Genomic DNA, 24,218 nt, shown 5'->3' with positions numbered 1-24,218 from the left:
CATGACAAACATTTCAGTATTAATGTTCATTTTCATTAGAGACCTGTCTGCTCCTGACAGCTTCCTATGTTAAATTCTAAGAAGAAATTGAGCATCCTTGGAGTTACTCCAGTAGCGGTGAGACAGCCACTAGGCAAGAATTGCCACTTTCCTTCTACAGACAAATTATTGTCCAGAAAAGGACACACTTGCAGAATAGTCGACTGATTATATCTGCCTAGACAGAGTAATCAGCCCTTAATAATTCTGCAGCACTAAGGTCTGTCAGATGATCCTGGGCCAGAAGGCAGAAGAACAGATGCTCCAACGTTTTGAAGTAGAGCGAGTGTCCAGGTGTTCAGAGGTCTCTATAAATTGGCTAAGTTTTAGAAGCTATGCTTTGTGCTTCCCACAATTATAGTTAACTCAGTCATTCTGGATTTCTGACGGGGTTGAAAACTTATAGCTATTTACCTTGAGAGAAAAGATTTGAGTGGATGGTCGTCAGCTGACATTCATCCTAAAGCCAAGGAAAAAGCCAGGTTCAGAACTAAGTGTTTTAGTTAGGATAGATGACAGAGGTGCTGGCTAGTCAACAAAAGGATGGACTGGATATTAGGACTATCTTGTACCTCACTGGTACAAATTGGCATAATTATGCTCTAATTGTATTTTGATAGAAAAGTTTCCTTTTAACAGGAAGGGTGATGTGTAGGAGAAGCTAAGGTGGGAGGAGTACTGAGAGGAAGAAAAGGAGTAAGAAGAGGAGAAGAAGAAGGAGAGGAGAAGCTAGGTGATGAAAGAGAGATAGAGGGGGGAGACAGGGAGGCAGATGTTCATGTATCTCCACCAGTCAAAGATAGTTGATATATCTAGGTTGGGTAGTGGGTTACACCTCTGATTGAACAATACCAAACTTATAAAGCCTATGATTAACATTTTTTTAAAAATGTATAAATGCAAAAAGGAAAAGGGGGCATGGGATAAGGGTTTTCTAAGGGGGGGGGAATGGGGAAAGGGGATGGCATCTGAAGTGTAAATGAAAGATTTAATAAATAAAAAAATTGGAAAAAAAAGAAAAGTACTCTTAATAGACATGAAAGTACATATTCTTGGTTGTAAATTTATTATTTAATTTATTATTTGAATTTATGTAAGCTTGTGGTGAACTTTTTACCATGTGATTATGTATTCTAAAAGATGCATAAACATTGAGTACAAACAGAGAAAAAGAACCCTCTTGTCTTAGAAAACTTTCATAGGAAAGTTTGTGGAGAGAACTTAGAAATAAAGGCTAAAATCACAAAAAAAAAAAAAAAAAAAAAAAACCAAAAAAAAAAAAACAACTGGGGGCAGGACTTTTTTAGTTTCTTATGTGAGGATGTACAGATTCTCATGTAAATGTAATTTTGGGGATCAGATTAACATAATACAAGGGTTATTAGATCAAATCCACTACATAGAAGTATTAAGATATCTAGTTTAAAAAGGTGATTGTGGTTATCATGAGAGTGAGTTAACCACTGTAAGGGTGGGCATCTGAGATAAAGATGAGTTTATCTGTCTCGTGCCTGGCTGTTTGCCCTTCTGCCACGTTATGACATAGCATGAAAGCCGTCACCACTATCTGGGAACATGCTCCTCCACCTCATTCTCCAGATCTAAGAATTAAACCCATCTTGTTTATAAGTGATGCAGAGGGGGTGCTCTTAGAATATAGATAAGTAGGTAACAATGTAATTGACCAGCATTAAAATCAGCAAAATAAGTGAATGGATGAAAAAAATCACACAGAAAGAAAATCCTAGCAAACATTTTTTTTCTTTTTTTATTAAAAGGTTTCTTGATGATGCCAAGAACTAGCCCAGGGCTTTGTGCACTGTAAGTTAAATGCTGTAGCACTAACATGTCATTAGCCTGGGTCTTACTTTATTTTGTAGTAGGAAGATGTAATAGCATAAACATGTGGCTTAGGGATAGACTGCACTGGAATTAAAGCCTCCAGTGTTAAGCAGCCTCAGCTGTAAGAAAAACTCATCCAATTGGTGTCTAACTGGGGGCTGGGGGGGAGCTTTGTGGGAAGCAGGTGACTTTGTGGGACAATATGCCCAGTACAAGGACCAGGGTACTATTGCAGGAGTGCTGGGTGAGTCAGGCTGAGGCCTCTGCTTTGCCATACCTGGGAAACTCTACTTTAAAAGTATGAGGTGTGTGTGTGTGTGTGTGTGTGTGTGTGTCTGTGTGTGTGTGTGTCTGTGTGTGTGTGTGTGTCTGTGTGTGTGTGTCTGTGTGTCTGTGTGAGTCTGTGTGTGTGTGTGTGTCTGTGTGTGTGTGTGTCTGTGTGTGTGTGTGCCAAGTCTTCAGTAGTAACTTCTAATCTTCTCCTGAACCACAGAGCGGCTTAATGCCATTGGAAGAAGCAATAGTTCCATTTGCTGTGTTTCTGAAGCTTTGTCTTGTTAGCAGTCTGGGGGAACCTTTTAGATGAAATGCTCTTAGTGGGAAAACAGAAAAGCTGTTATTATTCTGCCTTTAAACCTTTCTTCCTCTTCTATTTCAATTTAGAGATTTAAAATGCCCTCTTGTTCCCACCCCTTGGCTCGTTTCACTTTTATCTTCCTAAAACGAATAGTTGTTTAGAAGGTAAGAAATAAATCAATGGGTGATTTCTTTCCTTAAGCAACTGGCAGTTGCTTTAATGTATTTAAGAAATGGATTTTTAAGAAAAAAAAAATCTTGGGGGTTGTGGTAAAAGTGTAAGGCAGTTCTGTTTTAAACAACTTAGAAACCAAATCATTTCATTGCAGATGTGGAGAATATTGTGGAAATAATTTAATCAAATTATTGGGGTGTGTGTGTTGTATACATATGTGTTTGGAGGTGATTTCTCTCTATGTGTGGACCCGAGAAGGCCAGAGGCTGAAGCTGGTGTCTCTCTCTATTGCTCTCTACCTTATGTTTTGAGGCAGGGTTTCTCACTAAGGCTAGATTTTGGCATTTAGGCTAGATTGTCTGGCCAGGGAGAATCCAGAATCTATTGTTTTGCCTTTGGGCGCTGGGTGAAGGCCATGGGCCTCTATGCCTGGCTTTTATTTAGATGCTTGGGACCCAAACTCAGGTTCTCACTTTACACACTGATTCATGTCTAATCTCCAAAGATACTGCCTGTAAATGAGCAATTTTAGAGCCTGGAAGCATCATTCCCATGGATACACAGTGGGGCGGTCATGGGGCTGGGAACATCCTTCATGAATCCATGGGTCCATTGGCTCGCAAACATTACCTGTGATTGCGTATGTATTTATAGTAGAGCACTTGCGTTCCATTGGACTTTCTCACCTCCTTTACCTCCGTCACCTCCTCTAACTATCTTCTTGTTCTCCTATTTCTCTGGTTCTGTGATGTCACTCCTCCACTCCTGCCCTGGGCATCTGCTCTGGTTTTGAAAGTTTGGTAATTATCCTCTGTGGTGGTTTCAATGAAATATGTGCATCCCCCCTTCCCGCAACCTCGCCATAGGCTGGTGTATTTGAACACATGATCCCTGTTGGTGGTGCTGTGTAAGGGTTATGGAACATGTAGGGGTACAGCCTTGCTGGAGGACTTCTGTAACTATGGGCAGGCTTTGGGGGTTTATAGCTTCATCCCCCTTCCAGTGTTTTCTCTGCTTTCTGTGTGGTCTAAGATGTAACCTGTTAGCCGGGCAGTGGTGGCGCATGCCTTTAATCCCAGCACTTGGGAGGCAGAGGCAGGTGGATTTCTGAGTTCGAGGCCAGCCTGGTCTACAGAGTGAGTTCCAGGACAGCCAGGGCTACACAGAGAAACCCTGTCTCAAAAAAAAAAAAAAAAAAAAAAAAAAAAAAAGTAACCTGTTAGTCTTTTGCTCCAGTCTTCTGCTGCTTTGTCTCCCTTGCCATTATGGACTCTGGAACCAGATGCCCAAATAATCTCTTTCTTCCACAAGCTGCCTTGTGTCATGGTACTTATCAGAAAAAAAAAAGTAATGAATAAAGCTGATTTCTTATGTCTGCTGTCCCACTTGAAGGTTTTTTACTCCTGTTCCAATCCTCCATAACCAACGCCTAACATAACACCACTCTCCTGTCTGCCTAGCTTGCCTCATTCCTGGGTCCCCTCCACTAAGGACATCATTCTTGTTGGGATGTGTCTAAGTTCCAGCAGAGACTTTTCAGCCCGCCCAGTACATTTTCTTCACTCTCTACTGTTCCAGCATCCATCCTTTGGAACTTGTCATTTCTTCCTGGCAAATTTGATGAAAGGGAGCTGTGAGCAGGCCGGTCCTGAGAGGAAATCACATTAAGAGCTGCTAATGTGTTCATGTGTTAAAATCCTCTCTGAAGATGCTCAATTTAAAAGGCCTCCTGAAAACGCCAAACCCCGAAGAGTAATACAGGTGATGAAAAATGTTCAAGTCACTTGGAATGTTAGTAAAGGAACATGTGTCTCTTCACTTTGAGCCATCTGAGACCCTTTCAGAGAACAGCACTTAACACGATTCTTCTCACTCTGAGGGCCAATGCTCTGCCAAAGAGCCAGGGACTCACAGTTCTGAGGCCAGGCTTTGAGGCGCCCCTGTTGTTTGCTCATGTGCAGTCTTCACCTTGTGCTCATCATCCCATCATAGAACGGAGGTGCAACTTCTCCATCAAATTCTTTCACCCCAAGATAACAAACTCCCAATTCCTTTCCCTTTCTGGCCTCTCAGGCATCCATCCTCGTTCCTCTTTTGACCAGTTTTGAACTCTGGTGAGTCTACAAATCAATGACCAACGATCCTTTCTTATTGACTTCCAGAAATTACCTCTAGCCGGAGGGCATTTATTCACTGCTTCCAGCCCCACCCTTCCCCCAGCTTCCTATGTCATCCCTAGGCACTCAGATGTTTTATGGAAAAACCAGCTCCAGTAAGTCCAAAGCTATGCTTACTGTCTTACCCATCACCACCTTGTTCAAGTTCTTACATTGACTTTGGTCAGTTGATTTTTTTTTTTTTTTTTTTTTTGCCTGAGTCACTCAAGCAAATGAGATGGCTCAGTGGGTAAAAGATGAAGCATGCAAATGTGAAGGCATGAATTTGGATCCCTAGAGCCCATGTAAATCCAGACACCACAGCATGTGTCTCTGATCACAGTGTCCCCATGGTGATGTAAAGATAAGAGTCCCCAGGTCACAGGAAAGCTACTCACAGACAAGAAAGAAACCCTGGCTCCAAACTAGGTAGACGCCAAGAACTGACACACAAGATTGTTGTCTGACCTCCACATATGTACTGGGACATACGTGTACCCAACACTCACTCATATAAACATGTAGATACACTCATACATGTTTTCATAAAATACCAACTGGCATCTTCTGTGCATCCAGCAATAGAGTTCATCTCAGCCTCTTTCCGTATAACCAATAGGCAGATTGGCTTGCCCTCTCTGTTTCTCAGACTGGACTACTTTCATCATTTCAAAGTTCTCTGGCATCAGCTGCCTTTTTTATTTCTGGACATCTGGCAACCAGTTGGATTTTTTTACCACTCACACAGCTTAAGATACTTTAAATATAGCCATCAAATTATTTCTCTTAAAACGCAAGTTTTATTATAATATTCTTACCCCTAATATTTTTGGGTGGCTCCAATCCTTTATATGATCAAGTCCTGATGTTATAGTGTCCAGTTCACATACCTACTCATTTTTCCTTCTCCTTCTGTCTTATTCACATGCATCCCAGGCATCTTTGGCTTTGGTCAGCTTATCTTTTGCCATGAAGTTATTCAAAATAAGTATTGAGTAGTTTCTGTCTGCTAGGAGCTCACTTGAATAATAGTGAGCCAGGTGCTCAAGGCCGTTGACCTCTAGTACTTAACAGTGTGGAAGACAGGAAGAAGAGGAAAGACAGGAAGCAGTTCCAGGAAGGGATCTACAGTAAAGTGTGCAATGCATAGGGAGGAGGATTAAATAGGTGGTCACATGGTGGCTTGTCAGGAAGTGACATTATATAGGTGGTCCATGGTGGCTGGTAAGGTGGTGACATTACATAAGTGGTCACATGGTGGCTTGTAAGGAGGTGACATTATTTAGGTGGTCACATGGTGGCTTATAAGGAGGTGACACTGGAAGGCATGTCTAAATAAGCCACATGAAGATTAGGACTCAGGGCATGGCCTGGGCAGAGAAGACAGCAAGTGTCAAGGCTGTAAAGTAGAAGGTGAACAAGGAGGCAGGAGTATGGAAACCTAGTTGAAGATGGAGTAGGAGAGGCAGACTGCTCAGTCTTGAGGGACCTTAGGCCAACAGGAGGGTGTGCAGGTGATAACAGGAGGAGTAGAGAAGCCACCAGAGGACTAATTACGGGAGTTACCTGCAGTATCAGTTCTTGAGAGGATTCCCTTTCTCTCCTTTTCTGCCCAGAAAGAGCTCCTTCATGGTTCAAGTTCATTTTTAGAAGTCACTCTTTCCAGCTCTCTCTTCCCACCTCTTGACTCCCATCCACTCCAAACCTCTAGTTTGTCCTTTAATATGCTACTTAGTGAGATTATGTTTCTGTTGGGAGCCGACTTTTAGCAGAAAGCAGCTATCAGCTTTGCAGCCATCTTGAGCCATATACTCTGACATGAGACTTGGATTACAATAGCCTACAACAGCTGAGCACACTCTGATAACATCTTGCTTTAGATACCCAGAACTTTCCCTGGGTGTGTGAGATTAAAGGTGTGTGAGATTAAAGGTGTGACTTAGAGATCAGATTTAGAGACAAGACCTAAGGGCATGATTTAAAGGTGTGACCAAAAGGCGTGGCTTAGAAGTGAGATATATAAAGGCGAGAGGCAGACAGAAGAGAGATCAGAGAATCAGACACTTTAGAGAGTACAACTTGGAGAACAATTTGGACTAACAGAGATTCAGACACTAGGAGTAGGAGTAGGCATTAGATACTCAGAAGAGAACAACAGAAGTACAACTAGGAACTAGGAACTAGGAACTCAAGACTTGGGACTTGGACTAGGAAGAGAGACTGAAGAATAAACGGGATTGAATCACACTCTGTCTGGTCTCCATTCTTTGAGTCTGTCCTCACTCTCTCTCTTGCTGAACCCTGACCCGCAGACTAGAGCAGCAGCTTGGGCCGGGAAACAGTGGCCGCCAAGCGTGGAGTGGAGAGGGCCCCAACATTTTAGGCCGCCCAAAGTGGGGCAGCTCGGGCTGCAATATTTTTGGTGCCCGAACGTGGGCTAGTGCGGTTCTCAACAATGTTTCACCTCCTCTTGTGCTAGAGTATTAGCTCTTGGGAACAGTATCTTCTCTTGTTATCCTTGTTCCCCAGAGCCAAACACACAGTAGGGTTCAGGACATATTTCCTAGTGAGAGAGTGAGAAATATTTCCTAGCGAGACAGTATATGTCATACTGCTTTGTAAGCTGGAAGACATCAGAGCCATTCACAGATGTCTTATGAATGCAAGCCCAGGGGACGTCCAGGCTTGTGGAGACAAAAATCAAGGGCACAGCAAATGTTTATTTAACTCCGGTTATTCGTCAGGATTTCTCTTCTTGGCAACACAAAGATAAATGAATAAGATGAATAACATGCCCTCTGAATTCAGGAGCTTGGTCATTTGTAAAATCTGCATTTCAGGTTGTGAATGAAGTTAAAACATACCACCATTGGGATATGTACAAATCCAAGATCATCAAAATGTGTTGATTCACCTTTTTGAATAACATGGTGACAGGGCCAAATTAAAACATGCAGCAAAGACTGGGGAGATGGCTCAGAGTGTAAAGCTCATGTTGCATGAGAAGAAAGACTAGAGTTTGGATCCAGAGCACCTTTGTAAAAGTCAGGCACTGTGTTAGGCATCTGTATGTAACTACAGCTCAGTAGGGCAGAGGCAGGCATATTCTCAGGGTTCACTGAGAAGAAGCTGCAAGTTTCAGACTCAGCAAAGGACCCCTGTCAAAAAATAAGCCCCAAAGAATAGAAGAAGACATCTAAGTATTAACCTGTAACCTTCACATGCGCAAAGACTGGTATATCTGGACACACACACACACACACACACACACACACACACACACCACACCAACAGAAACAAAGGAAAAACCACACAATAGTCTAAGAATCACAAGCCCATTTATAAAGACTTAGAATAATAAGAAAAAAGATATTAACATATTTATGTATTATCTGAAAAATTCACAAATATTCTTCTTAAGGTCCAGATGCCATTTCTTTATATTTGGGTCTGAAACTATTTTTTTTTGTATTCTTTCCTGCCAAATGGAAGCTAATCACACAATTATCACTAAGGACAAAGGGTGACAACCCTGTGTCACTCACTACACTGAGCTTCTTTAGAACTGTTTGCATTGAAGCAGTGTGGACCTCTGGCACTCCGCATGGCTACTTACTCCCTGCTGCTTATATCATTGTGTATGGCGTTGCATCATCCATCACAGAACCTGCAACTATGGCTTCCAACGAGGCTCTTAGATTGTTTCAAGAGAGGCCATCATCTTAATGCAAGTTTTGCCTGGGGCATCCAGGAAAAAAAAATGTGTGAATGTGTGATTATTCATTGTAGTTATGTTTCATTCACCTCTGAGAGGATGGCAATGTAGGAATGGAACGACACATTTTCCAACTCCCTTCTCTTAGACTCTCTATGCTCCATGTTGTATCTTTCAGTTAAGATGGTTTCTGGCTTTCCACACATTTCCACCAGTGGGAAGAGGTGAGAGAGCCAGATGTAGACTGGATAAAGGGGTCTCATATATGTGCAGATGTTTCTTACTTGTCTGACATGATTAGGACCAATATAATAGAGTATGACACATTAGTCAGAATAGGGCATCAGTAGATGGGGTCTAAATCATCAGGAGGAGTAGATACAGCTGTTGCATCTGGGCTGCCCTTCATGTGGCCCAGAGCCTTTGAAAGAGAAAAGTGGTATGGGCTGCCGAGAATAAAGTATACCTGTGACACTTATAACCCCCAATTACTCTTAAATACTGTCCAGAATCCTAAGTTTGTCTTTTGTTTGATGCAAATTACTCCAAATTGACACATCAGCATCATGTGTGTAGCTGTATGCAATGCTTCTGTGTGGAACTATTGACCCAGTCAGTGAGAGGGATCTTACTGCTAAGCCTGCGCTTAGGCCCTGAGATTACTATACATTGTGGGTCATTATCGTTTGTTGGGTATCTGGTCAAACTCCTAGGAAGGTAGAAGATCCATGAGAGCTCTGAAAGAAGCTTACTCCATCCACATGGATCCTGGGTTTGGCTGGGGATCCCTACCTGGACTAGTATTTTGCAGGAATGTCTGCAAGATTTGCTCCTCTGGGGAAGAGCCTTGCATGCTGTTCAAAGCTGCTTCTGTCTTGAGTGCTCTCAAGTTGTCATTGTTTTATCTGGCATGTGGACTTGTGTTTCCCAGCCCTAGAGTCATATATTTGTTACTAGGAAAGCTTATTAAAATATTCTGGTAACTTCCCTCAGTGATCCTAGTTTAAGAGGAACAAGATTAGCCTTGTGCATAAGAATATATTATTTATTTATTTATTTACTTATTTAACATCTTGATGAAAGTTTCCCCTCCCTCCTCCCCTCCCAGTCCTTCCCCATCTCCTCCCTTCCCTATCCACTCCTCCTCCGTTTCTCTTCAGAAAACAGCATGCCTCCCATGGTTTTCAACCAGCCATAACATACCAAGTTTTAGTAAGCCTAGGTCCCAAAGGCAGGAAACAGAGTCAGAGACAGCCTGTTTCCAGTTAGAAGTCCCACAAGAAGACCAAGCTACACAACTGTAACATACGTGCAGATGGTCTAGGTCAGTCCCATTCAGGCTTCCTGATAGGTTGTTCAGTTTCTGTGAGCCACTATGAGCCCAAGTTAGTTGACTTTGTGGGTTTTCTTGTAGTGTTCTTGACCACTTTTCCTCCTACAATCCTCTTCCTCTTCCACAGGTTTCCCTAAGATTTGTCTAATGTCTGGCTACAGGCCTCTGTATCTGTTTCCATAAAGTGCTGGGTGAAGTGTCTCTAATGACAGTTGCACTAAGCACCAACCTGTGAGTATAGTAGAATTGTTAGTAACCATTTTATTGACTTTTTTGGTTAGTTGTGTTTAGTTCTATCCTAGGTCTCTGGGACATCTAGTCTCCAGCTCCTCACCCTCTTGACAGTGTCAGGGGTGGGATCCCTTTCATGGCATGGGTCTCAAGCTGCATTAGTAATTCGTTGGCCACTGCCACCATTTCCGCACCATCTTTACCCAAGCACATGGGGTATTACTGTATGTCATGATTCCTAAGCTTCACCTGTGAGGTACCAGAGGTGCAAAGGGACAGTGTGCCCTCAGACCAGAGTGTTAGATAAGATCTACACAGACACAAACTTCAGGCCACCATTTCCTCAGATGCCAATCAGAGTCTCTGTGAAAGATCTCAGTAAAACTGCCCAGCCCACTTCACCCCTCCTCTCCATCTCTCTCTCTCTCTCTTCATGCTTTTCTTTATCACAGTCATCACCACCTGCCACATACTTGTTCACTGACTGTCAACTGTCTCCAAGGACTGAGGGCACCACTGACACCTAAGTAGAGACTTTGTCATCCATGATGTCTGTTCCTGTGCTGCCCAGGGAGCCTTGTACAACGTTCCTCTACACCCAGGGTTTCTAGAACCTGGGTCTTGTAGGGAGGACAAATTGTAGGTTGAAGATTTTGTGGCTGGGTTGGTGTCCCAATCACTCCACTGGAAGTCTTGCCTGGTTACAGAAGATATGGTTCAGGTTCTGTATCCCCCACTGCTAGTAGTTTTAGCTAGGGTCACCCTCACAGATTTTTGGAAATTTCCATTGCACTAGGTTTCTAGAATGTTGCAGAGATGCCTGCTCAGTTTCAGTTGTGTCTTCCAGTACTCTCTCCCTCCATTGTCCCCCTACCAAATCCCTCCTGTTTCCATTCCCAGAATCCCACCAAGGCCTGTCTGCTGTGTCCATTCTATTTCCCCTTTACAGTGAGATCCATGTGTCTGGATTTTGAACCCTCTTTGTTATTTAGCTATTAAAAACAATGACAGTATGAAATTTTGCCAGCAAATGGATGGAACTAGTAAAGGTCATCCTGAGTGAGGGAACCCAGATGCAGAACGGCAAACATGGCATATACTTACTTGTAAGAAAGTGGATATTACCCATAAAGTAAAGGATAAGCTACAATCTACAGAGTCGGAGAAGCTAAAAATATATATTTTAACATTGTTTTAATTAGCATTCAAATATTAGGCTTCATTATGAGCAGGTCAAGGAGCCCTCATTTTGGATGATGCTCCTTCTCAGTTCATTGCTTGCCCCACAGCCTCTCTTGTATCTTGTACCTTCATCTTTCTGCATTAATGTCCCATGTACCCTTTGACCCCTATTCCTTGCTTTATTACTTATTTCTTGGCCTTGAATCCACTTCCAGTCTATATCTATATACACACTCATTTAGACACATACCTATATGTGTAAAAATCTAGGATCCACCTATGAGGGAAAATATGTGATTTTTGTCCTTTGGAGTTTGGGTCATCTTGCTTAATAAAATACTTTCCAGGTCCATTTTTTTCTTCAAAATTTAATTTTTTTATTTCAGCTGAGTCAAATTCCATTGTGTAAATGCACCACATTTTCCTTACCCATTCATCCATTGATGGGTATCTAAACACCTTTCCCTAGCTCCTGTGAACAGAGCAGGAACAAACATGTATGTGTAAGTATCTCTGCGGTAGGATGTGGAGTTTCTTTAAAGCTCTCCAAGAAATTTGAGTGTACTGCAAGACTTGCAAATTAGACTATAGAAAAGATCTTACTGAATCTTATGTGGAAAGTGCTTTTAGGGGACAGGCAGAGCTACTTTGATTGTATATGGGAAAGTCTGCTCTCTGGGGAGGATGACTTGCCCTATACTTAGGTAAGTGCCTTGTGAACACGTGGTAATGATGAAGAGAAATATTGGTTGAGTTCTAGTTATGTTTAACATATAATTACTTCAAATCTCCCATGGAGCAGATACTTATGCAGCTTTCAACATTTCAGAGATGACAAAGGCAGGGACTCTGGTCCTAATATTTGTCCATATTTGAGGGGAAGAAGTAGCCACGTGAATAAAACACTTCAGTGAGATGCAATGATTGCTGGAACAAGGTAAGAGCAGTACCATTGCACAGTTCAGCTAAGCTATGGACCTGGAGAGTCTTAATGGGTGCAGGCATGTAACCAGCTGAAGAGGAAACTAGGCACAGATTTTTCTGATGGCAAAGGGGAATTCTATGCAAAGTGGTCAATGACTAGTGTGTCTAGTGCCTGGAAACATTAGTAGAGAACAGAGCGCCACTATGAGGAAGCAGTGAAGAGAGAAGAGGCTGGGCAGGGGCCTGCTATTCAGTGGTCAAGTCAGTGATGGGCTGCCAGACACTTAGATACACATATACCCAATGGGATCTTTAATCTCATGAAGATGTTGCCTGATTTTACTGATCAGAGGGCATGGTTGGCCATGAATTTGGGGTGTAGAAGAGGTAGGAAGGGGGCCTTAAGAAGAAAGGATTTTAAAAGAACACCCTAAAAGCAGAGATCCATTAGCAGAAACCTACAAAAGACCAGGTAAGAATTAACTTGGAGACAATCTATTCAGAACTTCGTATAGACTGGTTAAAGATTAGAGCCTAGAACAGCACTTCTCAAGCTGTGGGTCACAACCCTCATGGGGGGGGGGTCACATATCATATATCTTGCATGTCAGATATTTATATTCTGATTTATAACAGTAACAAAATTACTGTTTTGAAGTAGCAACACAATAATTTTATGGTTGAAGTTCACCACAACATGAAGAACTGTGTTAAAAGGTCGAATCATTAGGGAGGTTGATAACCACTGAGCTAGAAACACAAGGCTTTTAACCAGGGTTTATAGCATTGTAGGGTGCACAGGAAGAGAAGTTTCTAGAGAGATTCTAGCCTTTTGGTGGGAAGATGGGGCATTCATTGGACTTCCCTGAATAGATCTTCAAATTCAGGTTGTGAGGTGTGTGTGTGTGTGTGTGTGTGTGTGTGTGTGTGTGTGTGTGTGTTGCGTGGGGGGTGGTGACTGGAGGAGCAATCCCCTGATGTTGGTGCTTCTCTGAACTTAGACGCCAGTGAGAAAATTAAGAGCAAGGAATCCATTTTCTAAGAAGATTATTTTTTCATTAAATTCTTCAGCATAAGAGCACACTGAACTGCACTTCCTGGGTCTTCATGAGCTCTCATGGTATGATGAAGACCATGGTTTCATCAAGATAAAGTTTTCTTTTATCTGCATCGACTTGTGTGCATCCCTTTCCTCATGCTATGTAAGTTGGAAATCATGACAAGACCAATTCATTGCCTGAGAAATTTTTAGTGTTTTATTTAGAAAACAAAAACATCCTGGGTTTTGCTGGAAATGATTAACTTCCGGAAAGTATTACATTTGTGTTTTGTCCTTGGGATAGATTCCCGATAAAATGTTTAAGCCTCCCCCATACCCCACCAGATTGAAATGTTACTCATCTGTTCTCAACAGACCACACATAAGTCAGTGTGAGAGGAAAGGAAACTAGCTTGAGTTGTGGCAACATATCCAGACCAAAACATCATCCTTAATGAAAAAAGATAAATATGAAACAGAAGGATTTTTTTTTATCAAAACACATGTATAAAAATACTCTTTCTTTTCAGTGAAGCTGAGAAAAGAATGCATTTGTTGTTATAGAGGGAGAGATGGCAAGGGTAACAGATCTGCCTGTGGAGAGAACTCACTGAACAAATCAAGTATCAAGGAAGACAGGACAGGAAGACTGCCCTTGATAAACACTTTTAACACACCAAGTGTGGAGTGTGCCATGTTGGGTACTGAGCTGAGAAGACACATACTAGGATTCTTCACACCCTCTGTAAGCCAGATATCTCTTGTTTACAGTTGGTCATGTCTCTCATTCATATGCTTTTCTACTTTTGGGGATTTTATGGGTTATAAAATTTATTGATTTGCAAGCGCTCTTTTAATATGAGATGCATCAAATCCGGACTCATTGTAAATTATGTATATGTTTCTATATGTGTCACTACATTTTTGTTCATGATGCCATGCCCTGGGAAGAGATTCAATTTATTATGTATGCATAGTAAAATGTACCACCTCAGCTTCTTCTTTTATGGCTTTTAGAATTTTGTTTTGCTGATGAATGTGTTTCCCATAGAAACCTTTAAAAATATCTTGCTTCAGTGTCTTCTGGGACTTTTACAATTTTCTTTTGATCCATTTAGATATTTGGAAAGAAATTTACCAACATATAATATATGCAGAGAAAGATGCACACATCATGAAATCACTGGCATTTTCAGCCCTTTTTATGTTAAACAAACTATACTCTCTATATGATACATTTTACCTACTGAGCTGTAGCAGTTAGAGCTTTAATTTATGAAGAGAGACTGTATCATCTGGCAGTGACTTCTCCATCCCTGCTCCCCTCCCAAAGCTTAGAATCACTAATTCATTTTCTGTTTCTATAAAATTGTCTATTGACTCCAGTAACCTTAAAGTCTATTTGAAATTTGTTTTTGTGTATGGGGATAAGTTCTATTTTTTTTCTCATATGGAAAATTACCAAAAATTATCAAATGAAGTGAACAAGTGAATGAGCCCATAGCCCAGGCAGCCATGGGGAGTCAGAAGTGGGAGACTCTTACTAATGCTGCCACTGAATGCTCTGTGGAGCAGATGGAGCTCAAGGCTGGCAATGCTAGTGAGAAGTAGAAAGATGTGGAGGAAGCAAGAAGTGCAACGTGGGCAAGGATAATGGTAAACCCACCCAGAGCTCTGGGCAGCCAAAAAGGCCAGTGTAGCTGTATTAGGCAGTGCTTTCTAGAGTAAGAAATCTGATAAAATGCATAGTATCTATCTATCTATCTATCTATCTATCTATCTATCTATCTATGAATGTATCTATCTCCTATCTCTCTCTCTGTCTGTCTCTCTGAATGTATCTATCTTCTATCTTCTATCTATCTATCTATCTATCTATCTATCTATCTATCTATCTATCTATCTATTTTTCATCTACCTATTATATATCTATTTACCTAACCATCTATATATCACTTATCTGTCTGCTTACCTACCTAACCAACTTATCATCTCTTTGTCTGTCTATCTGCCTATCTATCTATCTATCTATCTATCTATCTATCCATCCATCTATCTCTATCATGTATCGTTAATTTATTATATATTTATCTATCCATCTGTTATCTTTCTATCTACTTACCATTTATGTATCATTTATCTATTTATGGCTATGTTTTAGATAGCTGATGTTGACGAAACTGATATATGCTGATGACTCCCTATAGTAAGCAGCCACCAACAAGTCCCTTAGTGATGTCTCCTCAAGACATGCAGCATAGCATTTGTGGGGATAAGTTATCAAGTGCAATGGTTCTTACCTTGAGGTAATTATAACTCTCTACAGTGCTTTCAGCCACTTCCTTATGAAAGACATTGAGTGAGAGCCAATCAGTTAAAATAGTCCTCCATTCCTGACTCTTGGAGACAGGTAAGGTTAAAAATACTATTTGATTTGGTACATTTGGGGATAATTTCTTACATAGCAAGAGATAATTACTGCACTCCTTGAATAGTGGGAACTTTCCAGAATCTAATTTCAGGATATACTGTTCAGCATCCCCAAAAGTGTAGACTTGGCCCTGAGCAAAAGTCAGTCAGCAGCTCCTGTTGGCTTCCTGGCTCTGCTGTTTGGATTGGGGTGGCCTCTCATGGCTGTTGTATTCTGAGTTCTGCCTTCAATTTGCATGCTGTTATCTTTTTGTTCTTGCTTTCCAAGAGCATTGGTTTGTGTGTGGTGTGGGGTTACCATGGAGCCAAAGCTGCTTTGATTTCTATGTTCTCTTCCCAGTGCCTGGAGGAGTATAACTCAGCCTCAGATCCTGCATTCCCGAGGAAGAATCTCATCAGTTGTAATAATCAGCACTGATAGGGAGTCAGGTCTCTAGGCAAAAAGTTTGTTCACACTCAGAAATAGGCAGATTAGACTAGAACAGAAAATTATTTTGAAAGCAAATTGAATACGTTCCCCTGGACACTGATAAAGCAGCAGGAAAACATGGCATACACTGGCAGGCTGACTGTAATATCTTGTGAAATAATCAGTATAGGAGGCAAATAGGGGGGCTTAATTGATGTGGTTGCATAAGTTTATTCCCATTGCTATAGCATTCAGGAGGGAGGGATAACTGTATACTTACCATGTTGAATAATGTTCTATCAACGGGAAGCTTTCTCCAAGCTCCAATTCTATGTGGACACTTAAACTGGAAAAACATGAAGAAGTAGGTAAGTAGGGGTATAAAAATTTCATGTCTTAGTTGGCAAAACCACAGTCAGCAAAACAAGGGTATTGGGGTTAGATAGGCACAAAGTTTTACTCTGAATTTTATAACCAAATGACATTGGATCTCTTTGCACCTCAGTCTCTTTCCGGTGAAATGAATCATATTCTCTCTCACTCTATAGTTTTTGTAAGAATTAGAGTAACTGATGTGTTTAACATGCTATGCCTTAAATAGTACCTCACACCTATTATGCACTCAAAAAGATAGGTTATGTTCACATTTCTCTGTTTGGGGATAAGATCTTGTTTCCTATATATACTAAGCTGGCCTTAAACTCACAATACTGTCTGGTCCTTCCAAGTGCTGGGATTGGAGGTATGCACTACCATATTTGGTTATGGTTTTGTTTAGTGACTATTTTCCTGTTAAAAATATAGGTAGATGTATGTAATAAGTCATTGCTCACACAGGCAAATGGCGACAGTATTCAGTGCCTGTTATTTTTGCCTTGAATATTTAGGAGTGGTTTTGAGGAAAGAAGTGAATCATGCATTCATTCTCTGGCTCAATAATTTCTGTGACTAAGAAGTAGCAACCCCAGTGGGAACAGGTCTTGGGGGCAGGATATACATGGGGTCAGATAGAATGAAATGTAATGGCCAAGGAAGCTCGAGGCTGGGGTCAGCTCCCAATAGGACTCCAGGGCCTTTCTTCCTCAGCTTGTCTAAATGCAAATACTACCCATTCTTCTAGGGAACTTTTTCAAATGCCACTGCTAACACCTTCTCTCTCAGATTCTTCCAAGTTTTAAATGTGCCAAAGGGAAGTGGTGCTCTGAGACTTGTGTCTGCGTCTCTTCACTGGCAGTTGCACTGAAGCAAATATAAGGATAAAGAGACCATCCGTTATAATAAAAATTAAAGTTATAATGAAAGAGGTAAAGGTCTGAGTCAGTTTGACTCTGGTCTGAGCCCATAATACCTAGTAGTATTGAGGACAGTTGAGTGAATCTTTCCAAGCCAATATTACCATCTATAAAGACAGGTGACCATCTGACCTTGACTGATAATTCTGTTGTGTAGGAGGAGCTAAGGTGGGAGGAGTAAGGAGAGAAAGAGGAGGAGTAAAGGGAGGAGGAGGAGAAGGAAGAGGAGGAGCAAAGGGTGATAAGGAGACAAGAGAGGGGACATGGAGGCTGATGTTCGATTGTCTGTAGCAGTCAAAGGTGGCTGGTCTATCTAGGTTGGGTATTGGGTTACACCTCTGATTGTAAGGTCATCTTGTTATTGTCATTACCAAATATATAAAGCCTTTGGATAATTTAAGTGTTAGAGTCTCATCTTCTTACTGGGCCAGCACGGATGGCAGGATGGTCTGGGCAATGCCCTGCTTTGTAGAGACAGTGTGGAAGATTGGCAGAGCCATCTTTCAAGCTGACGTCTCATGGGTGGCAGGGCTGGTGTTTCTGGCTGGCTTTTTCTGGCTGATTTTTTCTAGCTGCGGCACGCACGTGGCCTCTGGCCACGTGGTTGAGCTACGCAGAGCTGCTGGAGCTTAGCCAGTTGGCTTAACCAGTGGCCTCTTTTTAAAAAATAATTACTTCAACAGTGTTGTCTGGAAATCATGGCAACACTGACACAAAGAAAACATTTAGTGGATATATTTGTTTTTATTTTATTTAGCAATGTTATCTTATTAGTCAAATGTTCTTGAAAGCCAACTCTATTCTAGGAACCTGGGTGTAGAGGAACGCTGTACAAGGCACCCTGGGCAGCACAGGAACAGACATCATGAATGACAAAGTCTCTACTTAGGTGTCAGTGGTGCCCTCAGTGCTGGGAGACAGTTGACAGTCAGTGAACAAGTATGTGGCAGGTGGTGATGACTGTGATAAAGAAAAGCGTGAAAAGAGAGAGAGGGGGGGGGGGCTGGGCAGTTTTACTGAGATCTTTCACAGAGACTCTGATTGGCATCTGAGGAAATGGTGGCCTGAAGTTTGTGTCTGTGTAGATCTTTTTTAACACTCTGGTCTGAGGGCACACTGTCCCTTTGCACCTCTGGTACCTCACAGGTGAAGCTTAGAAATCATGATCATGATGTGGTGGTGTTTGCAAAGTAAAATACTACTTTGGTGAAGGTGTTTAACCGCTGCCCAAGTCAGTCATCTTTAATGAAGTTTATTTTGGCTACATATTGAAACATCTAGGTTCCTATTTTTTTAATTCTGTTTATGACTGTAAGTCAAAGGCATCATTTTTATAAAAATTAAAAGAAACAAAACCTGTTTACACCCAAAACTCATTTTATATATGCATAACACACACACACACACACACACACACACACACACACACACACACACAGACACACGTATATTTTTGAGGTATGGTATCAAGTGTCCAAGGCCAGACTAAAACTTGCTATATTGTCTGGGATGACCTTGAACCATGCCCAGCCTCCTGTTAATATTTTACCATGTCTTAGTAAAAACAAAACAAAAACCCCCTGAAATCCCAAACAAAAAAAAAGCAAACAAACCCTAAGCTCTTCACAGGTATCCTCATCATTCTTATAAAGAAATCATTATATAGATTCATATTATTTTGATATTTCAAGCATTTTCTCACATTATTAATAAGTTGATTAAAAATTTTTTACTAATCATAAAATTCTGTCACACATATGCTAAAATCAGTTTCCTTAATAATGAATCTTCACTGTTTTGTTTATTCCAAGTGACACAAAGTGAACATCTTCTACCAGTGATGTATATGTTATTGCTAAACAGATTTTCGTAGGTGTGTTTCAGTGGATCCTCCCATAACCCTTACTGTATGTCTACCATTTAACTCATCTGCACTGCTTTCCTTCACGTTTTCTGAAATGGACAATGGCAAACATATGCTCATTTGCTTTCTTCCCACTTCTCATTCCTTTCCTGTAGTGATTCTTAGTGGTTCATGATGCTTAGACTTAGGAACCTTGGATTCTATACATAGCTCAAGCATTCCCAGTCTTTATAGACCCAGGAAGTTGCTTTTCCAAGTCTCTGACTCTCATCAGGGGATGAGAAACATGTTGTCCATGAGACCCGGTCTTGCTATCACACTCAGGAATATCAAGCCCCCACATAGAAGTCCTCAAATGCCGAGGTCTGGGAAAGCTCGTGTGGATAAAAGGGCTCTTGGGCTTTCATGTCTTTGATTGATTTTGGTTTTGTTTTTATACTGTGCAAAGGTGAAAAGAGGAAAAACAGTAACTGAAATGCAGCCCAGTCTGTAGAAAGGAGTGTGCAGTACTAGCACACATGTCTGCTAGCTCCTACAATGCACAGAGCAGTGAGTGAGGGCTACAGCAAACCTAGGAATCACAGACTGTAGTCAACCTTGAGTAGGATCAATCATAGTCAACCTTGAGTAGGAGCCCAATTCTGTTTTCTATTTAATGTCATGAGGCAAGCAAGCTCATTATGTTATGGCATCGTCAGCTGTGCCATGGTCTCCACAGGCCTCTCTGCCACATGTCAAGAGTGCTGTGCATTTTCTCAGTGCATTAGCAAGTTGCTGTGGTGAAGGTTACTGCTGCTTTTCTTTCACCTGCTCTGTGGTAATCCTGATACCATGCCAGCATTCACATATTGTTGTCCTGTCTCTGCTCCTCTATGGAGGGAGCTTCTCTTCCTCCATTATTTAGAATACCTCAGCACAAGATTGTTGTGTAATAGGCATTCTCTTTGGAGAAGAGGACAGAGAGGGCTTGGCATTCTAAGCACATAAAATCCATGAGGAAAAATCATCTCTATTTCTGGGTCCATTTTTGCTTACTAGAAACTTTTCTTGCTTTAATCCCCATCTCCCAGATACTGAGCAGGTCTTTCTGTCCTTCTGTAGGCAGATTTTCACATCTTTGCACTACTGGCCTGTGGGGAGCCGACAGAAAGCGGCTATCATCCTTGCAGCCATCTTGAGCCATATACCCTGACAAGAGACTTGATTACAATAGTCTACAACAGCTGAGCACACTCTGATAACATCTTGTTTTAGATACTCAGGATTTTTCCCTTGGGTGTGTGAGACTTAAAGGTGTGTGACTTAAGGGCGTGACTTAGAGATCAGATTTAGAGACAAGACCTAAGGGCATGACTTAAAGGCGTGGCTTAGAAGTGAGACATATAAAAGGCGAGAGGCAGACAGAAGAAATTATTAGTAAGTATTAGGCACTTGGAGTAGGCACTTGAGACTCGAGACAGGAACTAGGAATTAGACACTTGTACTTGGATGAGACTCGAGACAGGCAACTATTACTAGACACTTGGATTAGACATTAGACACTTGTACTCGAGACAGGCACTTGGAAGGGAGCTTGGAAAGAAGCTTGGAACTTGGAGGCATTAGGGACTAGGAACTAGGGACTAGGAACTTGAGACTTGGAACTTGGACTAGGAACTAGGGACTTGGAGAGAAGAAGAGAGACTGAAGAGTAAACAGGATTGAATCACACTCTGTCTGGTCTCCATTCTTCGAGTGCGTCCTCACCCTCTCTCTCTTTCTGAACCCCAACCCGTGGACCGGAGCAGCTTGGGGCAGTGCGAGTTCCAACATTGATAGAGCAGTCTCCAACATTTTTGGCGCCCAACATAGGACAGCTCGGGCCGCAACACTGGCCTTTCAGAAGAAGTGACTGTTTTAATGTGGGATAGTCCCATGAATCATAGAATGGTGGACAGAATGCCTGTTCTACTTGCCACATGTGAGCATGTCTTCTCCAGATGTTGCAGGTTGATGTTTCCCTAGATCTTGGCAAACAACCCCTGAGGGGAACCTTATTCCAAGCTGAGAAGCTGAAAATTTTCTTTCCTTGTTTTTATTTTATTTTATTTTATTATTTTTTCAGAACTTGAGTCTTTTTCTAGGCCTTTTACTTTCCAGAAGAATCTTCAAGGTTTGTGCTATTTCCTCATAAAGAATAGTTTAATTTCCAATGTTGATCTCACTGAGGGCTCCTGAGCTACCTTTGTAAGTCAAAAAGGAACTTCATGGAGATGTTTAGTTGCACTAAATACAAGGCAATCTGTTGAGACTCCATTCCTAGCAACAACAACAAAAGATGTGTGGACCTTGACATGCTGATTCTTTAACTTATATGGAACCAAATTATTAGTAAATAAATCCTTGCTCATCCTGGCAAGGGTACTGTGTGTGTGTGTGTGAGTGTGTGTGAGTGTATGTATGTATGTATGTATGTATGTATGTATGTATGTATGTGTATGTTCCTCTCCCTTCAGGTTATTAAAGGAAAAGGTTGATGTAGATGTTTCTAATGGTTTCTTCACATAGCACTTATTGATGTTCAAATTCTGGTTGGAGACTTGCTATATTCAGGAACCTTATCTAAGCATACAAATGACTCCCCTGTGTGTGTATTGCCCCTTTAATAATCTAGATCTTTCTTTCTCTGAAGGTTCCGTCTATATATCTGAAATTTTCTGACTCTGGGTTTCTGTGGGTCTCCTTCTGTGGGGTCTTCAACAGAGACCTGCCTGGGAACCTAGACACCACTGCTTTGGGCATACTTCTTGATTTGTTAATGCATTTCACTGGCAGGCATGATGAAAGAATTCAGTCATGAGTGTTGAAACATGCATTTTAGAGTCGACTACATGAAGGAGAGAAAAGGCTGAATCCACCAGCCAAGCCATGGGATGCTTGACAGCGCACAGCCTCTTCCTTTGTTGGCTAGCTTGCACATAGTTGCACCCTTGGGACGGCCCTGCAGGAACTGAATGCATATCAGGATCTGGGTGGCATTTTTCCATTCACTCGTATTTTGTTCCTATCCTCAATTTCACGCTCTTATTCCCACTTACAAAGCTTTCTCTTAAATTATTATCATTCCATTTCTTAGAACAGTAAATCCGCACATTATAGACCCAATTCTGCCATCTTTTCTTGTTGTACACACGCAGAAGCAATAGGCTCTGTGACAGTCATGGAGATGTTGTTTGGGAAATGTCTCCTCTCCTGGGCTGCCTGTGCCAACGTACTCCCCCGTAGCCAGCCCCGAGGTTCCAGTCAGTTAGCTTTTGTTCTCTTTGCCTTTCCTTAAAAATGTAGACAAATAACCTTTCTTTCCTTTGCTGAATGGAGAGTGGGAGGAAGAGGATGTTTGTAAAGAGAGACTTGAGAAAGGTTGAGAATAACGATACCTTCTGTAGATGAACTTTTAACTTCTTATGATGGGTGCCCACTTCCATACTGAATGATCATGCTGGGTGTATGTGTGCAAGTGTGTGTGTGTGTGTGTATGTGTGCATTGTGTATGTATGTGTTCATATGATTATGTGCACATGGCAGGTACTCATGAATGTGTGAGTATGTATATGCTTTTTGTGGAGGCCCAAAGTCCGTTCTCCATATCACATATGTTTGTCAATCACTCTCATATTGTCTTTTCAGTCAGTCACTCATTGAACCTGGTGCTCACTGATTTTTCCCAGACTGTCTGGCCAATGAGCTCCCGGGAGCCTCCTGACTCTGCATCCCCAGCACATGGATCACAGAAGAGTATCGCAATACCTGCCCAGATTCCTTTGGGGGTGTTAGGATTATCACCCACAAAGGCTGAAATTATCAGCTTCTAAAGCTGATAATCTGGTGATATACTTAGACAAAGGCTAAAATAGTTCACACTTAAGAAAACTCGTGATTCCCCATCCTGCCTGTTCTTAATCAGGAATCTTCTTGTTTTAAGTAACAGGAAACTTGATCTAAAGTCCCAGAAACAAATCTATTTATTGGCTTATATATATGAAAGGTCCAGAAAGGTTCTGCTCCAGGAATGGTGCATCCAGGTGCTCCAGGAATGGCTGCATCCAGGTGCTCCAGGAATGGCTGCATCCAGGTGCTCCAGGAATGGCTGCATCCAGGTGCTCCAGGAATGGCTATATCCAGGTGCTCCAGGAATGGCTGCATCCAGGTACTCCAGGAATGTCTTTGCAGCCAGTCTCTCCCCTCCTGAACCTGTTTTTATTCAGTTTGTCTTAAAAGAGGGAGCGATTTCTTTCCTGATGAGAAAAGTCAGAAGCTTGTTACTCAACTCATGGCTGAGTCTTTAATCTTTCAATGTAATTTTCCCTTTTTCTTGGAAATTTCCAGGCCAATAAACTGAGAACAGAAAAGGTTTCACTGTTACTGGGCCTACTAGAAACTAAATGAGAAAAGCATCCAGTCCGAAGGGGGATCGGAGCTGCACAGGCTCATTGCTCACGGTGCTCACAGGTCTGTTTCATTTGTTGCTACTTGTTTCCATGGCTGATGTGGGTATCAAACGCCCTCAGCATAAGGACATGAAACAGTATTCTCTTGCTTTCACAGAGTCTGATTTGAGTTCTTTAATTAGAAGTATCATCAAACCAGTGTGTGCAGATCAAATTCACATAGGCACTGGAGCTTTAAAATCAATACGTGGGATGGAGCCTACAAGTATTCAAATGGTGTGGTGGCCTCTGAGAGGAAATCCTGAGTCCATGGGATATTTGTCACCCTCAATCTCAGTCTTTGAAAAGACTTCTGGTTGTGCAGGAGGTACACCAATTTGCAAGTCATGTTCTCATGGTGACACACATCTGCAGAAGTGGCTAATGTCCTGAGCAGATGACATGTGCTCCAATGGGACAGGAGGAATTAACCTTTTCCATGTGACAGCTAAGTCACATTTAACACTCACAAAAGGAAGAATGATGAACACTGCATTCATTACCTGTCCAAATGATTAGGCTGTAACTGGGGCGTTGACTCTGAC

Source organism: Arvicanthis niloticus, chromosome 1 (genome assembly GCF_011762505.2).
Source record: "Arvicanthis niloticus isolate mArvNil1 chromosome 1, mArvNil1.pat.X, whole genome shotgun sequence".
Taxonomy (NCBI): Eukaryota; Metazoa; Chordata; class Mammalia; order Rodentia; family Muridae; genus Arvicanthis; species Arvicanthis niloticus.
The sequence above is the reverse complement of the archived record's forward strand: the minus strand, read 5'-3'. Positions refer to the sequence as shown.